The 19,764-nt window shown below is 36.9% G+C and overlaps 1 pseudogene across 1 annotated transcript; it reads left to right on the forward strand.

The window, feature by feature from the left end:
- Positions 1 to 727: 727 nt before the first annotated feature.
- Positions 728 to 19,294, forward strand: LOC100401799 (small ribosomal subunit protein eS6 pseudogene; annotated as a pseudogene). Its single transcript, XR_008479694.2, has 4 exons — positions 728 to 840; positions 13,003 to 13,778; positions 16,098 to 16,189; positions 19,217 to 19,294. The product of XR_008479694.2 is annotated as a small ribosomal subunit protein eS6 pseudogene (transcript).
- Positions 19,295 to 19,764: the final 470 nt, after the last annotated feature.

The raw sequence follows: 19,764 nt of genomic DNA on the forward strand, positions 1-19,764 counted from the left end.
GTGCTTTACTCCCTGCCAAAACAGCTCAGTGGAGACCCTCAGTGGATAGCTCCTCTCCACAGGCAGGTTGTTCCATCATCTGCCAACTCTGGTGTAGTCCGAAGTTTGTATGGGCTTCGGAGGGGAAAAAGTGCATGCTAATTGGTCCATAGGTGGGCATGTACCATAAATTCTCACTCCAGTTCACAGAAGTCGCAGCCAGGCCCCCAGGCTTCAGACCATCCCTGGCTTGAAAATAGGGCTTCACCAGGAACCTGCCCCTTTCCTCCCAGGAGCCTGCCCTCCTCCTGCTGCTGTCAACCTGCCATCCATGAACAGCAGATGCTGTTCATGCTTAGGGGTGCCTACAGCCCATACTGAGCTGCCCGTAACCCTCTTCCTTTCATGCTTGTAGGAGCCCAAAGTCCAGAGGAAGCCAGAATGGCAGGGGCCTGGTATCAGCACTGCTCAAAGTGCACACACATGCAGCCAAGTCACGATAATACCTGGGCTAGGTCACAACCTTGCTCCAAAATTGGAGCAGGCACCAGGAGTGGGGAAAGGCCAGGCAGCAGGAGCAGGCACTTCCAAGCCTGTGAGGGTAGAGGAGCTTCCCACCCCCAAGAGTGCAGAGATACCCAGGTCCACAGCTGCACTGGGGAGCACAAAGCTCCCACCCTGCTGACTCACAAGTGGGTGGGGCTTCTGCATGTTGCTGGCTCCTGCCAGCTCTGGGGAGCCTGCAGCCATGGCTGCGCCTCCCCTACTCCAGCCAGCGTCATGGCAGCAGCCACTCCAGCTGGGCCACCACTGCCATCAGTTGCAATTCCACTCGCCATCTTATGACCTTGAAGATGAAAGGCATGTATTAAGAAAGGCATGGTAGAAAGATAGAAAGGCCTAAATTTCTATTATCTTCATGGAACTCCATATTCACCCATTTCTGAACTTTTTAAATGTAAAATAATAAACTATTAGGCATTTAAGTCATTGTAGTTAGGTCTCTTTCTAGTAGCTGACAAAATTTCTAGCTAATGTGATACCTCCCTGCAATCAGACATCAGTGGTACCTCCTGAAATACTTTGGTTGATATCATGTAGCTGTAATATAAGGAAAAATTGTATAAGAATATCTTTACTTAGGATGATAGGCATTTCTTTTTATTTTTTTCTTCATTTATGAATTGTAGGTGAAAAGCAATCAATAATGCTGGCCACTACTACAACTTTTTAATCTCATTTTTTCCATATTCTGACAAAAAATTTGGATAGGTCAATTTAGAATCACAGCAGCTTAGAATCACAAAACTTTGCCAAAATGAGCTTGTAGATATCCTTAGCTTTTGACCTGGTTATGTTATTATTGTCCCATTTCAGGCCATTATCATTTAGCCAGTTACTTGGGGCTTCCTGTATCTAATCTTTTTCACTAAACTCCATTATCTACACTGACATCAGAATAACCATTCAATATACATTCTGATTTTTAAAATTGCTTAATAAACAAAACCTGAATGAACTGGAGAGTAACTAAAATCAGGAAGAAGCTAGATATAAGTCAACTTTTAAGGAAAAAAGTGGCAACAGATGAGGTACAGCACTAGAAAGAAATGAGCTATCAAGTCATCGAAAGACATAGAGAAACCTTAAATGCATATTACTAAGTGAGAGAAGCCAATCTGACAAGGCTATATACTGTATGATTCCAAATATATGACTCTCTGAGACAGGCAAAATTAGAGACAGCAAAAAAGATCAATGGTTGCCAAAAGCTGCAGAGAGGGAAAGATAAATTGACAGAACACAGAAGATTTTTAGAGCAGTGAAACTATTCTGTATGATACTACAATGGTGAATAGATGTCATTATATATTTGTCAAAATCCATAGAATGTACAACACCAAAAGTGAGTTCTAGTGTAAACTATACATTTTGGATGATAACAATGTGTCAGTATAAGTTCAATTATAACAAATATTCCGATGTTGTGTGAATGTCCATAGTTGGGGAGATCGTGTATGTGTGGGGACAGGAGTATATGTAAGTCTGAACTTTCTGATCAATTCTGCTGTAAAAAATAAAGTTTATTAATTTAAAAATTCTATAATCTTCCAAGAAATATGATAGAATCCAAAGTCTCTACAATGTGATTTTTATAACACATAGAAAATTACTACATATGGCCCATTCTTATAAGAAAAGACAATGAAGACCAACCATGTGATGATTCAGATGTTGGGATTAGCAGAGGATTTTAAAGCAGCTATTATGCTGTGCTCAAGGATATAAGAGAACATATGCTCATAGTGATTGAAAAAAGGAAATATCAGAGAAAAAAACTAAAAAATAATATCTGCAATTAAAAAAATAATGGTGTGGGCTTAACAGCCATTTAGAGATTATGAAAGAGTCACTTAACTTGAGGATACAGCAATCAAAATTATCTACTAACGATGGAAATTAAACTAAAAAAAATCCCTTGGGGTCCTGTGAGACAATTAAAAAAAAATCTAATATACATAAATTAGGTTACTAGAAAGAGGAGCAAGTGGGGTATAAACCCAAAAAAACATTGGACTTAATCATTTGTTAAAAACATAAATGACCTCAATAAACTCGGTATTGATGGAACGTATCTCAAAGTAATAAAAGCTATTTATGACAAACCAACAGCCAATATCATACTGAATGGGCAAAAACTGGAAGCATTCCCTTTGAAATCTGGCACTAGACAAGGATGCCCTCTCTCACCACTCCTATTCAATATAGTACTGGAAGTTCTAGCCAGAGCAATCAGGCAAGAAAAAGAAATAAAGGGTATTCAAATAGGAAAGGTGGAAGCCAAATTGTCTCTATTTGCAGACGACATGATAGTATACCTAGAAGACCCCATCGCCTCAGCCCAAAAACTCCTGAAACTGATAAACAACTTCAGCGAAGTCTCAGGATATAAAATCAATGTGCAAAAATCACAAGCATTCGTCTACACCAATAACAGACTTAAAGAAAGCCAAATCAAGAGCGAACTGCCATTCGCAATTGCTACAAAAAGAATAAAATACTTTGGAATACAACTCACAAGGAATGTAAGAGACCTCTTCAAGGAGAACTACAAACCACTGCTCAACGAAATCAGAGAGGACACAAACAGATGGAGAAACATTCCATGTTCATGGTTAGGAAGAATTAATATCGTGAAAATGGCTATACTGCCCAAAGTAATTTACAGAATCAACGCTATCCCCATCAAGCTACCATTGACTTTCTTCACAGAACTGGAAAAAACCACCATGAACTTCATATGGAACCAAAAGAGAGCCCGCATAGCCAAGTCAATTCTAAGCAAAAAGAACACAGCGGGGGGCATCACACTACCGGATTTCAAACTATACTACAAGGCTACAGTAATCAAAACAGCATGGTACTGGTACCAAAACAGAGATATAGACCAATGGAACAAAACAGAGGCACCGGAGGCAACACAACATACATACAACTATACAATCTTTGATAAACCTGACAAAAACAAGCAATGGGGCAAGGATTCCATGTTTAACAAATGGTGTTGGGAAAACTGGCTAGCCATGTGCAGAAAGCAGAAACTGGACCCCTTCCTGACACCTTACACTAAAATTAACTCCAGTGGATTAAAGACTCAAACATAAGACCTGGCACCATAAAAACCCTAGAAGGAAATCTAGGCAAAACTATCCAGGACATAGGAGTAGGCAAGGACTTCATGAACAAAACACCAAAAGCATTGGCAACAAAAGCCAAAATAGACAAATGGGACCTAATGAAACTCCACAGCTTCTGCACGGCAAAAGAAACAGTCACTAGAGTGGATCGGCAACCAACAGAATGGGAAAAAATTTTCGCAGTCTACCCATCTGACAAAGGGCTGATATCCAGAATTTACAAACAACTCAAGCAGATTTACAGGAAAAAAACAAACAAGCCCATTCAAAAGTGGGCAAAGGATATGAACAGATACTTTACGAAAGAAGACATATATGAGGCCAACAATCATATGAAAAAATGCTCATCGTCACTGGTCATCAGAGAGATGCAAATCAAAACCACATTGAGATACTATCTCACGCCAGTTAGAATGGCAATCATTAAAAAATCTGGAGACAACAGATGCTGGAGAGGATGTGGAGAAAAAGGAACACTTTTACACTGTTGGTGGGAGTGTAAATTAGTTCAACCATTGTGGAAGACAGTGTGGCGATTCCTCAAGGCCTTAGAAATAGAAATTCCATTTGACCCAGCAATCCCATTACTGGGTATATATCCAAAAGACTATAAATCATTCTACTATAAGGACACATGTACACGAATGTTCATTGCAGCACTGTTTACAATAGCAAAGACCTGGAATCAACCCAAATGCCCATTGACAATAGACTGGATTGGAAAAATGTGGCACATATACACCATGGAATATTATGCAGCAATCAGAAATGATGAGTTTGTGTCGTTTGTAGGGACGTGGATGAATCTGGAGAACATCATCCTCAGCAAACTGACACAAGAACAGAAAATGAAACACCGCATATTCTCACTCATAGGTGGGTGATGAAAAATGAGAACACATGGACACAGAAAGGGGAGTACTAAACACTGGGGTCTATTGGGGGGAAAAGGGGAGGGCCAGTGGGAGGGGGAGGTGGGGAGGGATAGCCTGGGGAGAAATGCCAAATGTGGGTGAAGGGGAGAAGAAAAGCAAAGCACACTGCCATGTGTGTAGCTACGCAACTGTCTTGCATGCTCTGCTCATGTACCCCAAAACCTGTAATCCAATAAAAAATTAAAAAAAAAAGAAAAAAAAAAAGAATTAAAAAAAAAAACATAAATGAACGAAATCAAGAACCTCAGACAATCCAACTAGAAAAATATGAAGAAAATAATATAATCAAATTGCTGCAAATCAAAGAGAAAGATATTGAATGCAGTCAGAGTAAAATGACACACCACATACAGAAGAACCATGATATGAGTGACTGCCAACTTTTCTTCAAAAACAATTGAGACCCAAAAGACAGTGGTACAACATTTTTAAAGGGCTGAAAGAAAAGTACTGTAAATCTATGAACTTATATCCATGGAAAAGATCCTTCAAAAATAAGAAATACACATATTTTTACATAAATATAAGCTAAACTTTGCTGCAAAGAAATAAAAATGTGTATCTGGAAATAGACATGTACAAGAATGCCTGTAGCAGCTTTATTCTTAATCCTTTAAACAAAACAGTATCAAAAAGAGCATGGATAAAATGTTGGTATATTCATGCAATGGAATACTACTCAAAAATAAAAATGAATGCGATACAGATATATACAACAACATGGATAAATCTCTAAAACAATGCTGAGTGAAAGAAAGCTTATGCAAAAGAGTACATGCTCTATGATTCTATTTACATAGTGCTAGAACAGTGGTTGTCTCTGGGTGGAGGGGTGGGCATTCACTCTGAAAAGAACATGAGGCAACTTTGTGGTGATGGTATTTTTCTATATTTTCTTTCTCAGGTTAGTCATTTGTTCAAACTCATGGAATAGTGCACTTAAGATCTGTGCATGTCACTATATGTAAATTTTATAAAGACATACTGTAAACAAATAAGGAACTCATGTTAATGACAACAACAAAACTATTCTACTACATATCATAGTGACTTATTCACTCTTTTGTCACACTTATTAAATGTAATGTGCTCAGCTAAACATTCCATTACCATGGAAGTTTATCGATGATAAAGTGGATATTGGATAAATTGCATTTGTGTCACAGAGAGTAAGTTGGTAGGTAGATTTCTAATTACGAACTCAATCCTTTAGCCAGTTCTAATTCTATTCAGAATTCTAATTTTTCCTTATTAGTTTTTCTAGGAAATTGTCCTTTTCACCTAAATTTTCAAATATCTTGGCATGAGGTAAGATTCTTTTTATGCTGTTTTAAATCTCTATTGTATTTATAGCAAGGTAATTTTTTAAACTAGGAGGCAATCCTGGTTGGAACACATTTTCTCTGTTGGAATTCCATTGTGTCCTGATTTTCAAATGTTGGAAGTATCCAGGCCAGATGTATCACCAACCTAGTTTTAGCTTAGTTTTTTGGAATGAGTTTTCATAATACATACACACAAATAGTATAAATAAAGACTAAAAACCTACATAAGTAAAGGCTTGAGGTTTCTACTTATGAGATGTTCCCCCCTCCCAACCATGACTGGCAGAAGCCTCAGCTTGTGGCTCTGATTTGAATTTTCTTTTTCATTTCTGTTACTATTTGGATAGTATTTTCTTTGTTGCAAGCTTAACTAGGATTTTTCTTTCTTTTTTTTTTTTTGAGAATGAGTCTACTCTGTCACCCAGGCTGGAGTGCAGTGGTGTGATCTTGGCTAACTGCAACCTCTGCCTCCCAGGATCAAGCGATTCTCCTGCCTCAGCCTCTCAACTAGCTGGGACTACAGGCATGTGCCACCATGCTCAGCTAATTTTTTGCATTTTTAGTAGAGACGGGGTTTCACTGTGTTAGCCAGGATGGTCTTGATCTCCTGACCTTGTGATCTACCTGCCTCAGCCTCCCAAAGTGCTGGGATTACAGGCGTGAGCCACCGCATCTGGCCTTAACTAGGATTTTAAAACAATTTTCTCAAGCAATTCCAAGAAGAAACATTTCTAGCATTAATAGTTATAGGAATAAAAATGAAAACAAGTGAATCATGTGTCTTACTCAAAAGATTGACAAGGAATTACAAAATAAGCAAAGGAAAGCAAAAGAAAGGAATTAACACAGATAAAGACAAAATTTAGTGAGAAATCTAAAGGAAAAAGTAGAGCTCAAGAATACAATTATAGAGTTAGTAATTTGAAAAATCAGTTAAATAAACTAGCTAAGATAATCAAGAAAAAGAATACAAAATAAAGAGGAAAATAAGAAACAGAAGAACTTAGAATCATGAGACTAGCTTGCTTAAAACTGCACCAAAATATTAGAAAAACTAAAATAGAAGTATAATTTTCTAGAAAAATTATTGATGAAAGCTAAACTCTGAAGACAGCAAACTTTTAAAGAGATCAACTACTGTAGGAGAAATAGAGTAAGTAAAGACCTAACTCTTCAAAAGGCCCAGATCCAGACAGCTCTAGGGGAATGTAACTAAACCTTTCAAGATCATATAATTCCAGTGCTGCTTTAAAATGTTCCAGAGCAAGAGGAAAAAAAAATTGCTGAGTTCACTTTTATAAAGTGAGTAAATAGTGATTCACTATCTGAAAAACATGCAGAGAAACCTGTATACTGATCTATTTGAATATTGGTGCAAAAAATATTAAACACATGATATCAGAGAACCCAGCATGGCAATAAAAAAATAAACTATCACGATTTGGGATTTATTTCAATAATGCAGGAAAACTTCAATATTAGAGTTGTCAACCTAAATAACACAGAGAGAGGCTCTCTTTATAAAATGATATTTGTTTGTGAATGGATATTGCAATGGGAATACATGTGCCACAGTAAACTATGTGTATATTCAAGGAGTTAACAAAAGGAAAAGTTTTTTTTTTTTAAGGAAAAATGAGGAGGATTAAGTAATTGTTTTGAGATAGTTATCTTTGGCTACAAGGATCAATAACAAGAGTGACACCAGTCTGAGACTGGATAGGCAGTTGCTAGGCAGACGACCTCGAAAAAGGATTTTTTTGTGTGTAAGGCTGCAATGCCCTTTGTGCAAGGTTGTGGTTTTTGCAGTCTTTTGTGATAGTTCTTGTTACTGTTTTCAGGCATTCATGCATGACAACCCTCCCTTCATGGCCTTCCCTGGCTCCATTTGTCAGGATTTTTAACATAAATAACTCCATTTTGATTCTGACAACTTTCACAGATCTTTATTAGTACATATAGTAATATTAATACATACACAGTGAAAATCATATAATCCTGAATCATATAATGACCTCCACAGATGGTGAACAGGCATTTGGCAAAATTCAACAACTACTTATTATTGAAAAAATTTTAATGAAATATAAATACATTGATATTTCGCCGGGCGCGGTGGCTCTTTGGGAGGCCGAGGCGGGTGGATCACGAGGTCAAGAGATCGAGACCATCCTGGTCAACATGGTGAAACCCCGTCTCTACTAAAAATACAAAAAATTAGCTGGGCATGGTGGCGTGTGCCTGTAATCCCAGCTACTCAGGAGGCTGAGGCTGGAGAATTGCCTGAACCCAGGAGGAGGAGGTTGCAGTGAGCCGAGATCGCACCATTGCACTCCAGCCTGGGTAACAAGAGCGAAACTCCGTCTCAAAAAAAAAAAAAAAACATTGATATTTCTTTTCAATGAAAATTATACCTATATATGTCCAAAAGTTAGCATCATAATTATGATCAAACTTTACAAGCATTTCTCACTAAAGCCAGGGACAAGACAAGTCTGCAAACTCTCATTGCTATAATTATTATTGTAGTCTAGCTACTGAAAAAAGAAATAATGCAAGAGAAATAAAGTTGAGATACAAAATTGGAAAGAATTTAAAGCTATCACTCTTAGTATTACTATTAGTACGTAGAAAATTTAAAAATAGAAAAATTCAGGAGGGTAGTGAGGTAGAAAATAAAGAGCTTTCTCATATACATAATATATAATTTTAAAAATCCAATTTATAATAGGAACAAAAAATTAAAATGAAAAAGTGCAATATAAACAACTGTAAACTGCTTCTGAAAGCCATTTAAAAATCGAAAAGCAAGAATTAGTATTATATATATACGTTTTTACAAATTTTATTTAAAATATTTATGAAAAGCAAATAACAAATAACTTTGTTTTCAATACACAGCTTGATCCTAAAACTCATATGGAAAATTAAACAGTCCAATAGCCAGGAAAACTCTGAAAAGGAAAAGCAATGAGGAGGGTCCAGAATTACAGAGTAATAAAACATATTATTTGGCACCAATAATCAGAGTAAAAAGTAAATAAATAGAATCAAAATCATAAGAAAATTTACTATTTGACATAGGTGGTAATGGAACATTTTGGTAACCATTTGGAAAAACAGAATTGGATCCTTAACTCACACTGTACTTTGTGAGTAAAGTCCAAATCTAAATATTTCAATGAAAAATTTAAAAAACATGAAAATACTAGAAGAAAACATGGGAAAATTCTTTATACTATAGGAGTGGGGTTGGCTTTTCTATCATCCCCAAATCTAAAAGGCATTAAGGAAAATTGATAAATTTGGCTACATAAATATGAAAACTTTTTCATGCCAAATAAATACCATAAGACAAATGACTAAACAAAGTGTCAACACATATCACAAAGGGTAATCTCCCTACTCAATAAAGGTCTTCTGCAAATTTACTAGGAAAGTATCCCAAAAGTGAGCAAAAAATATGAGCAGAAAGTTAACAGAAAGGAAATATAAATGGCTTTGACACATTTAAAAGATGTTCAATTCATAATAAGAATAGTACATTGTACTTAGAGGATACATATTTTATCTATCAGACTGGCAAACATCAAAAGTTAGATAAGACTCAGTTGGAAATATTGTGAGGAAATAGACATATTGCTCCTGAGGGAATATAAGTAGCTAGACCTTTCATAGTAAGTAATTTGGCAATATCCATCATTATTACAAATGCTTATGTTCCTTTACCTAGCAATCCCACTTTTGGGACTTTATCTTTCAGACACATAGTCTTCACATGTAGAAAATGGCAAATATATATAAGGTCATTTTGAAGAAATTGAAAATGATTGGAAACAACTCAAACAATTTATTAAATGAGAATGGCTAAATTAATTATTATGTATTTTTTTTTTTTTTTTTTTTTGAGACGGAGTTTCACTCTTGTTACCCAGGCTGGAGTGCAATGGCACGATCTCGGCTCACTGCAACCTCCGCCTCCTGAGTTCAAGCGATTCTCCTGCCTCAGCCTCCCAAGTAGCTGGGACTACAGGCGCGTGCCACCATGCCCAGCTAATTTTTGTATTTTTAGTAGACATGGGGTTTCACCATGGTGACCAGGATGGTCTCCATCTCTTGACCTTGTGATCCACCCGTCTCGGCCTCCCAAAGTGCTGGGATTATAGGCATGACCCACCGCGCCCGACCTATTATGTATTCTTATAGTTTGCTTGCTGTAAACTACACATATCTAAAAAAAGGTGTAAAGCCTCTACTGTAGACATACGCAAAGGTTTCCAAGATATGTTAGTAAAGAGAGCAAGATACAGAATAATGTGTATGATATGCTATTTTTGCATAAGAAAAAACAAATTAGAATAAGATTTATTTTCCTATATGTCTGTATATTCATAAAGAAATTCTGAAAGTATACATAAGAAACTAATAATGGTGTTTATCTGTGTCTGTGGAGGGCCTGAAAATTGAGTGAATGGGAATATGTTTAAATTATGTATTTAATTTTATGTGTAAGAATTAAATTTGAAGTGTGTCATCTTTGTCATTTTTTATATATTATGTTTTATGCTTGTAGCTGGAAGGTTTCCATTTTAGTTTACTCCAGAAATCTGTTACAAAAATTTGTTTTTGAAGTAAAGGCTATTAGGAAAATAAATTGAATAGCTGAGTGCAGATGAGTGCAGTGGCTCACATGTGTAACCCCAACAACTCAGGAGGCTGAAGTGGGAGGATTGCTTGAAGCCAAGAGTTTGAGACAAGTCTGGGCAACAAAGCAAGACTCTGTCTCTACAAAAAAGTTTAAAAATGAACCAGGCATAGTGGCATGCACCTGTAGTTCTAGCTTCTTGGAAAGCTGAGGCAGGAGGATTGCTTTAGTTCAGGAGTTTGAGGCTGCAGTGAGCTCACACCACTGCACTTCAGCCTGGGTGACAGAGTGACACCCTGTCTTTAAAAAAATTATAGTAAAAGAGAAATAACTTCAAAGAATATCATTTTAATTGGCATTTTTACATAAAATAAATAGTATCTTTTTATTTAGAATTAAATTTATCATTTCAACCTAAAGTATGGAGTTCTTTTTGTTTACTAATGTATTTTTATTATTTAAATAATTACTACATTATTTTTCAGAATCCAGTAGCTTTTTTTTCTTTTTTCTTGGTGCTCATTGGTTATAACACAGTAGCTTGTATTTTTTTATTTTTATTTTTATACTTTAAGTTCTGGGATACATGCACAGAACGTGCAGGTGTCTTACACAGGTATACAGGCTATGGCAGTTGGCTGCACCCATCAATCCGTCATCTACATTAGGTATTTTTCCTAATGCTATTCCTCCCCTACCCCCCGCCCCACCCTCCGACAGGCTCTGGTGTGTGATGGTCCCCTCCCTATGTACATGTGTTTTCATTGTTCAACTCTCACTTATAAATGAGAACATGGAGTGTTTGGTTTTCTGTTCCAGATAACACAGTAGCTTTTAAAAGAAAATTTTCTTTATTAAGTTGTAAACAACAAAAATGTATGAGCTCCCTCTGCTGGCTCTGTAGTGGCATATCAAGGTACATTTTGTTTATTTGGAAACAAAAGTGGCACATGGTACAAGCCATGAATTCGATTTGCTAATATTAAGGAGAATAGTTTTAAACTGCAGTTTCCCTAATTTTATAAAAGTTAAATTATACTAATATTCCACTAATATTTGAAAGTAAGATTAGCATTTTAATATAAGTGTTAAAGTCGTTTTCATTATGTGTCTGAGCCATTTGGTATATCCCTAAATAGTGCCATGTAAGTGTGTTGAACAGGAAAAGTTTCTGCATGCCCCTCAATAGGTATAGGAGGATTTTAGTTTTAATATTTATTATGAGTTTTGAATTGCCTTAATCATAAAACCTATGTGTTGTGTTAGCATGATAATATTTAGTTCATTAAAAATACCATAGACTTTGTTTGTTTTTGAGACAGAGCCCAATGTAGAATGCAGAATCACCTGAACCCAGGTGATTCTCTTGCCTCAGCCTCCAGAATAGCTGGGTGTATGTACCACCACGCCCAGCTAATTATTTTGTATTTTTTAATAGAGATGAAGTTTTGCCATGCAGGCCAGGCTGGTCTCAAACTATTGGTCTCAAGTGATCTGCCCAGTTCAACTTCCCAAAGTGTTGGGATTACAGGCATGAGCCACTGCATCTGGCCCATATGCATATTTGGAAGCTAGGAGAAATAGAAAATATTTGCATAGTAAACAGTGACATATAATTCTGAGTATAAATTTTTTTGTCATGACAATCTCTGATGCATTGATTTATGATGTACTTTCCAAAATTTCAAGATATTTTTATTTTTATGATTTGTTTTTATCTTCAAGATCATTGATTTGTGTCTCAGTGGTGATCAACTCATCCTTCTGTTTATCTACTAAATTTAACTTTTGGTGTTGTACTTAAATCTGCTTCAGGATGCCTTTAAAAAACCAATTCAAATTTTCATCTCTCTTTTACAAGTTCTAATTTCCCCTTGTTTCTTTTGACTGACATTCCTCTCTCAAATTGCTGTCTCTAACATAAGATGTTATTTTTCTTGATTGGTTCACAAGCTCAATTTTGATTGTTGAAATATTGGGAATTCCACATGTGGTAGAAGGCAAAGATGTCAGGGGTGAACCCAGTTGTCACTAGTTTATGAGAGCTGATTGTTAATTTTTCAAGAATTCTTCAAGCCAGTTGTGAAAAATAGATTTTATTAAAGCTGACATATAAACTTAAAATTACATTACTTATATTAAAAACAATGCAGTTTTCAAAATCATCATTTCCTAATTATTTAACTTCATTTTATTATTATTATGCTCCTCAGGTAATTTACAATTGCATTTGTATGGTGAACATATTGTATAATGGGGTGCTCCTATGAATCTCCTTCCAATTCTGCATTCTATGATATCATAGTGGTAACTTGTAATACACTGTGGGGGGGCCATTTACACAATGGAACTGGAAAATGCTACAAGGCTGGGCTTTTTAACTGTTTCATTGATTGTCTGGACATAAAAATGTGACATAGACCTCTTTTCCGTGGCACCTCGGAGGGGTTCAGCTGCTTCAAGAGGAAGCTGAACAATTTCCCAGGCACTGGCTGCCAGAAACTCATTGAAGTGGAAGACGAACGCAAACTTCTTACTTTTTATGAGAAGCATATGGCCAAAGAAGTTGATGCTGATGCTCTGGGTGAAGAATGGAAGGGTTACATGGTCCGAATCAGGGTGGGAACGACAAACAAGGTTTCCCCGTGAAGCAGGGTGTCTGGACCCATGGCCGTGTCCACCTGCTACTGAGTAAGGGGCATTCCTGTTACAGACCAAAGAGAAGTGGAGAAAGAAAGAGAAAATCAATTCGTGGTTGCACTGTGGATGCCACTGTGAGCATTCTCAACTTGGTTATTGTAAAAAAAGGAGAGAAGGATATTCCTGGACTGATACCACGGTGCCTCGTCGCATGGGGCCCACAAGAGCTAGCAGAATCTGCGAACGTTTCAATCTTTCTAAAGAAGATGATGTCCACCAGTATGTTGTAAGAAAGCCCTTAAACAAAGAAGGTAGAAAACTTAGTACCAAAGCACCCAAGATTCAGCGTTTTGTTACTTCCAAGTGTCCTGTGCACAAACGGCGGCATATTGCTCCGAAGAAGCAGCTACTGAGAACAATAAGGAACAGGCTGCAGGATATGCTAAACTTTTGGCCAAGAGAATGAAGGAGGCTAAAGAGAAGAGGCGCCAGGAACAAACTGCGAAGAGACGCAGACTTTTCTCTTTGCGAGCTTCTACTTCTAAGTCTGAATCTGGTGAGAAATAAGATTTTTTGAGTAACAAATAAGATCAGACTCACATCTCTATTAACTTTCCAATGTGGATAGAAACCTACTAAAATGAAGAGAGGGAAAATTTGCTCATAGAAGATGTGGATATGTATATATTAATCCAATGGTGGATAAAATCAGACCTGTTGTGTTGTAGGAAGACAAGGTCACGGTAAAGGGATTCTTTTCAGGGGATGGGTGGCACAGGAAGGGATTCTCAGCATAAGACATCTGCCTCTTCAGAAAGGCATGAAACTTGGAGGAAATTAATGAGGATTTTTTTTTTTTTTTAAGTGATATAGAAAATGTTACCGATTGGGCCAGGCACGGTGTCACATGCCTGCAATCTCAGCACTTTGGGAGGCCAAGGCAGGCAGATCATGAGGTCAGGAGATTGAGATCTTCCTGGCCAACATGGTGAAACCCCATCTCTACTAAAAATACAAAAATTAGCTGGGCGTGGTGGCATGTGCCTGTAATCCCAGCTACCTGGGAGGCTGAGGCAGGAGAACCCCTTGAACAAGGGAGACAGAAGTTGCAGTGAGCTGAGATCATGCCACTGCACTCCAGCCTGGCAACAGAGTGAGACTGTCTCAAAAAAAAAAAAAAAAAAAGCAGAAAAGAAAATGTTACCAACCACAAGCATTTGGGGAAAATAAACTAAAACCTTTTGTGAAAAACAGTTGGTTACATGGAATTTACAATAAATAATATTTATATTTTACTGTTTTAAAATTCTGTGCTATACATTCTTCATATCAGTAAAATATATATATGCATCTATACATTTTGTTTTCTAGAAAGCTGCTGGTTGAACATTAACTAGCACACTACTGGAGTCTCTACCCCCAAAGGAAGTATAGGTGGGCAGTCAATTCTCTGTGAGACTCCTGGGAATTCACTGACATAGTACTTGCCCAGCATCAAGAGTAGTGCTATGATTTTAAAGTATGTCCACAAATTCTGTTTTACATCTACTATCTAAAGACAGGCCCTGATTTTCCTCCCCATGAATGTGAACTGTACCCAACAACTAATGAATATGGTGGAAGTAACCATGTTAGACTTCCAAGGCTGATTCATAAAAGACAGTGTGGTCTCTGTCTTGCTCTTTCTTGGACTGCTTGCTTTGGGGAAAGCCAGTGGCTATGCCATGAGAACACTCAAATACCTATGAAGAGGCCCCACATGATGTGGATGAGGACTCCTGCAACTGCCATTTTGCACCCAGATTTTCCTGTCCCAGACAGGGCTTCAAATGATTGGGGTCACAGCACATATCTTGACTGCAACTTCACAGGAGATTTTGAGGCAGAACCTCTTAGCTAAGCAGCTCCTAAAATCCTTAACACACAGAAACTGTGATGTAATAAATGTTTGTTGCTTTAAAGCCCTAAGGTTTGGAGTAATTCATTAGGTGGCAATAGATAACTAATATAAGCAGCGCTGACTCATTATCCCCACTAAACTTCTTGGACTTTTGGGAGTAAATGAAATCTCAGACTCTCTCATATGTTGCTATACCAACATTGTTGAAGGGAGGGTGTCTTTCCAGAGATCTGTGAAAACCAAACTCTATTCAGGATTAAGGAGGTTCAGAAACTACCAACACCACTGTTCTTCACTTGTTTACTTAGTCCATGGGGGAGCAAGTCGTGGACCAACTTCCCATAGTAGGGTCCCCAACAGAGGTCAAGGTCCCACCTTCTCCTAGCTTCCTATAGGACTTGGCAAGGATTTGGCTCAAGGGAGGCAAATGTCAGAGTTGAAGGAGAGGAAAAGGGAGTTATGTCTAAGTTGCCGTTTTTCAAGAATCTCCTCTATATATATATATCTTATTGCCAAAAAATAAAACGAAGCCAATAAAAGGTGAAAAGGTTTTAAAGACATCCATTATTTGAGAAAATGAAAGAACAACGAATCTTGTGTAATAATGTATTTCCTTTTCAGTTTAAATATTTTTCATGAGAAAGAACAAATAGTGGCCAACATTTCTTGTATTCATGCCTTTGGGCCATCAATAAACCTTTTAAAACCTTCTTCTAACTTTAATAGAAAAATATACTAAAAAAAGGAGGTGTACCAACAGCCTTGTGCATTTTGCCTCTCATACCTACCAAATCATAATTACCAAAATGTCCAAGGCCATATGTATCCATCATTTGTATCCTTTGTTAGAGATACATTTTAATTTTTTGTTGATACATTCATGTATATATAGTACAAATATTGAAAAAATGAACTAATGCATAAATAATAATGTAATTTAATATCTCCCTTTTGTGTTTTTTTTTTTTATTTTAGTGTTTTCTTTCAGCCTATTTTAAATTAAATAGCTATTGCATTCTGTCAATTAACAAAGCTGGAATTGAATCTGGCCCTGGATCTTACAGCAGGTAAATTGTTTCTTCTATTACCTTTACAGTTGACTTCATTGGAAAAGTATTTGCATATGTCCAGATCCCAATTCTGTCATCTGTAAATATGAAGATACTGAACTAGGTTATCCTTAAACTCCTATTCAGTTTTTATAATTTTAAACAGTTATTGAATAAAATACTAATTATATAAAAGGATACAAAAAATAAAATCTGAATTCTTATCTAAAGCAGATTAAAATTTACTTGGCAATAAATTCATATAAAGAAGTAGCTGGTCAGTTAAGTATCAGAAGAGCTCTCAAGAGGAAGAGGGGAGTAGAGGCTGTAGGGGATAGGGAAACTCAGAGGAAATAGAACACATTAGGCATTATATCAATGTTCACTACCCCAAGCTTAGTGGCTTAAAAACATTTATTCTTTCTCACCATTCTGTGAGTTGATGGGGAGTTCTTTTGGTTTGCACTGGCTGTGCAAGATGGTTGGTTTAAGATGGTCTCACTCACATGCCTGGTGGTTGTCAGGCTGGATCTTACTGGGACTTCATCACATGGCAGCCTCAGCATTCAAGCACTTTTCAAGTTGTTTGCATCACATTTATTTGTATCTAAAGAACCTGAAATTGATGGAAAAACCCATGCAAGACCTCATAAGATCATTTTTGGTTTTTCAGCTCCCAGAGGGTCTTATATAATGATAATTTGCACTAGGTTTTGTTAGGGTGTTTTGTGTATTTGTATGTTTGTTTGTTATTTGGATTTGTCTTTTAAACATACAGCTCTCCAATTAACATAAATTAATATCTACCTTCTGGAAAATTACATGCAAAAAAGTTATTAGTTTATTGAAGAAAAGGAGTTAGAATCTGGTTCTTGTTTAAGTACTATCTTTATTAAAGTCACAACTTTTAGCATGCCAAGTGATCGCCCAACTTCTATTTGTAATAAATCCCTCTTCCTTACTCAAAGTGATAGGCATATACTCAAGCAAAGTCAATTAGATTCTCTATCCTGATAATTTGTATCTCAATACCCAGGGTGGGTGATTGTTATTGAGTCAGCTGAATGCAGGAGCATTCTATAGAAAAAGTCCACGAATGGACAAGTTTTGGCAGCTATGATTTCTAGAGATTTGATGCTTCCTGTTGCCTTGGGAGCCTGTTCAGCATTTCCTTTGATGCAGTGAGTTACTTTCATTTCATTTTTCTAAAAATAATTTCTTTTTTATAAGTAAATTGACCATGGATATTCATTGAATGAATGATGGAATGAAAGTTCAAGCTGTGTTATAAGAAAAATATATGTCAGTAGAGGTCATGAGTCTCTCAGTGTGTGTTTGTTAGGCATTATATCAATGTTCACTACCCCAAGCTTAGTGGATTAAAAACATTTATTCTTTCTCACCATTCTGTGAGTTGATGGGGAGTTCTTTTGGTTTGCACTGGCTGTGCAAGATGGTTGGTTTAGGATGGTCTTACTCACATGCCTGGTGGTTGTCAGGCTGGATCTTACTGGAACTTCATCACATGGCAGCCTCAGCATTCAAGCACTTTTCGAGTTGTTTGCATCACATTTATTTTTAACTCATCATATTTACCTTAATCACACTAGTAAAGCAAGTCACTTGGACAAATCCAGAATCAGTGTGAGTAGAAACTACACAAAGCCCTGAATACGGGAAGTGTGAACAAACTGCGAGAGAGGACATTACTGTAGAAATTTACCAAGTGCCTGGATATATGAGTAAAATGGCTTTTGGCCTCCTCTACCTTTCTAGCTCTTTAAAATACAAAACAAACAAAAAGCCTGTAATTCTTTTTTTTTTTTTTTAACTAGTTCATTTTATTTTTTCCTCTTTCTTTGGGAGAGTTACAAATGTCAAAGAAAACCCATTTTTTAAAAAAATAACTTTTCTTGTGGAATAGTAATTCACATCATGACACCTTGAGAGTCAGACAAATGTCAATCAACATTTCAAGCATGATAATTATAATACAGGAAAAAAGTGATGAATGACTATTTTAAAAAGTATTATCTATTCTATGTTAGATTTGGGGAATAAAACAGTGGGTGAAAAAAAGCTTTTGCCTTAAAGGAACCTAATCTGTTAATAATGCAATGTGATATAATGGTAACAGGGATAAACACCGTGAACACTCAGCCCAGTCAGGGAAGGTTTCCTGGAGAAAGCGATTTTTTTTTTTTCAAGACGGAGTTTTGCTCGTTACCCAGGCTGGAATGCAATGGCGCGATCTTGGCTCACCACAACCTCCGCCTCCTGGGTTCAAGCAATTCTCCTTCCTCAGCCTCCTGAGTAGCTGGGATTACAGGCACACACCACCATGCCCAGCTAATTTTTGTATTTTTAGTAGAGATGGGGTTTCACCTCATTGACCAGGATGGTCTCGATCTCTTGACCTCGTGATCCACCCACCTCGGCCTCCAAAAGTGCTGGGATTATAGGCGTGAGCCACCACGCCCGGCCAAGAAAGTGATTTTTAAGATAAGTCCTGGAGTTAGATGAAGGATAGGGTTGGGCATGGTAAATGTTCTAAAACAAAGGGGCTCTTTGTGCAAAGAATAAAATTTAGGACACCATGACTTGTTTGTAGAAACAGATTAAGGAATTTACATGCTCTATGCACCAAGATATTATGGTGCTTTCCCACTTGAAATTCAAAATAAAATTAATGCAAACTATAAAATTACATGTAGGGAAGTCTTTCTGATTTTTCCCATGTTCTCATCATTTACAAAATAATAAATAGTCTAAAAATATATTCATGCCTCTGTGTTGGTGATTTCTTTAGCATATCATATACCAGTTTGTCTATTGCATAATGCAGTACTTTTCTGGGAATTGCAGATATATAGTATGGCACCATTGTGTAATGTAAAAAGTGGAGAATGGGAGAAGCTGAAGCGCTAAGCAGGTGTCAATTAATGAAAGATGTAAGAAAGCATGTGATTAAGGATGTGGTGTTGATTCAATTGAACCTGAGTTCAATCTCTGCCATTGACTCGTTCTTTTTTTTTTTTTTTTGAGGAAAAAGAAAGAAAGGAAGAAGAAGAAAGAAAAAAAGAATAAAAGAGAGAAAGAAAGAGGAAGAGAAAGAGGGAGAGAGAACAGGAAACTTGCTCTGTTGCCCAGGCTAGAATGCAGTCGAAAAATGGGTATTAAAAACCTCTTTTATGCCAATAAATGTGCTTAACAATGGAGACAGGAAGAAATAAGGGAGGAAAGTAACAAGCAGCCAACCAATATTTCATTTAAACCTGTGAAATGCTATGCAATTGCTGAGGAGGGATTTACTTCCAATTTTGTGGTCACTTTTAGAATAGGTGTGATGTGATACTGAGAAAAATGTGTGTTTTGTGGATTTGGGGTGGAGAGTTCTGTAAATGTTTATTAAGTTTACTTATTTCAAGTCTGAGTTCAAGTCCTGGATATCCTTGTTAATTTTCTGTCTCATTATCTAATATTGACAAAGTCTCCCACTATTATTATGTGGGAGTCTAAGTCTCTGTAAGTCATTAAGAACTTGCCTGATGTATCTGGGTGCTCCTGTATTGGGTATGTATATATTTAGGATC

Source organism: Callithrix jacchus, chromosome 1 (assembly GCF_049354715.1).
Source record: "Callithrix jacchus isolate 240 chromosome 1, calJac240_pri, whole genome shotgun sequence".
Taxonomy (NCBI): domain Eukaryota; kingdom Metazoa; phylum Chordata; class Mammalia; order Primates; family Cebidae; genus Callithrix; species Callithrix jacchus.